Genomic DNA, 1,686 nt, shown 5'->3' with positions numbered 1-1,686 from the left:
CTGCTGGTGTGGCTGACAAGAAGCAAATTTGTTCCCAGTCAGTATCTACATAAGCCCTACTGTGCAGTATCTACTGCACTTGTTTAGTACCTGTTGATGCTTGTACATGTGACAGGGGTTTTATTCTATGCTGCCTAAATTGAAACAGTAGTTTTTTAATTGTTTCCGTTCACATTTAGGGGTTTCTATCACTGTTATGGCAATGGGCCTGATCCTTTTTTTTTCCAGCGGAGCCTGCCCACATTTGGGGGGCAGCTGCCAGGAGGCTGAGCATCCCCTGAACTACAGGGGGCCCTGGTTCTTCCCTCTGCAGAGGTGGTGGCCCCAGGGCCACCCGGACAGGCTGCTAGAGGCCAGGTGTTTCCCCAGCTTGGAGGCAGCACCTGGCTGGATCTAACTTCCTTGAACCTGCTGGGGCTTCCAGCACCCCATGCACTGTCCCTGCCACCTTCCCATTGTCTGGGACTGCCTAAGAACAGGCTGGCTTGTCCCTGGGGCAGTGTGGAGAGGTGGCAGGAGGGTGGTTGGGTGTGCTGGCAGCTGGAGAAAGTGGCAGGGACGGTGCAAAGGTGCTGGAAGACCAGACAGGCTCAGGAAGCTCTGGCTTGGAAGGCTTCTAGCAACCTGTGCACCAACCCCACCACCTTCTCCAGTTGCCAGCACACCCAGCTGCCCTCCTGCCACCTCCCCACACTACCCCAGGGGCAAGCTAGCCTGTTCGCAGGGCCAATGCATGGGTCACTGTAAGCCCCAGTGGGCTTCAGAAAGAGTTGCATCCAGCCAGGTGCTGCCTCCAAGCTGGGCAGCCTGCCCGGGCAGCAGCTTGCCTGCTAGCAGCCTGGTCGGGCAGCCCCAGGGGCACCACTGCTGTAGAGGGAAGGACCTGGGCCCCCTGCAGCTCAGGGGCTGCTTGGTCTGCCAACAGCTTGCCCTCCAGCCACAGGAGAGGCGGGCAGGCTCTTTCCAGGCTGGTTTTTGCTCCACGAAGAATCCTTCAGTCAGCATCAGTAAGAAACAGTTTTTAAACAAATGAAGTAAATAAAACCTGGTTGTTCTGTCCCAGACACAGGTCCTTTTTGGCTCTGACCTTCATAGCAGCCTTGCCCTCCAAGCAGTTCAGCAGTTCAACTCTACTTTCAAGGTTTAACTCCCAAGGAGCAACTCCATCACTAGCAGCGTTCTCAGCTCAGCAACACTGGATGACTCCTACTAAGGGGACAGGGCACCCTATTGTACATCCTGTCTTAGAAAAATCTTTGCTTGGAAAGCAGTTTTACCACCAGAAGATAATAATTCTTTTTTTAAGTTGAAGGTTAAAGGAACCACAAAAATCAATTTACAAAGCAGACCATGGCCTAAAACTCTACTGTTGTTAAAAGTTACAGATTTGTATGAGAAGGCTTTCAGATTCAGATCTGGACACCATCATCCATGGTTTTGTAACCTCAAAGCTACACTACTGGAATGCTCTGTATACAGGGCTGCACTTGAAAACTGTCTAGAATATGCCACTGATGCATAACATGATGGCCTACCTTCTGACAGGATTGCATCACCAGGACAATATAACTCCAGTCCTGCAGCATCTGTGCTGGGTCCTAATAGCTCTCTGGGCACAATTCAAAGCACTGATTTAGATCTATAAGGGCATTTTTACACATGATCTGGGAGGTATGGGGGGGCATT

Source organism: Alligator sinensis, unplaced genomic scaffold (assembly GCF_000455745.1).
Source record: "Alligator sinensis unplaced genomic scaffold, ASM45574v1 scaffold101_1, whole genome shotgun sequence".
Classification (NCBI taxonomy): Eukaryota; Metazoa; Chordata; order Crocodylia; family Alligatoridae; genus Alligator; species Alligator sinensis.
The sequence above is the reverse complement of the archived record's forward strand: the minus strand, read 5'-3'. Positions refer to the sequence as shown.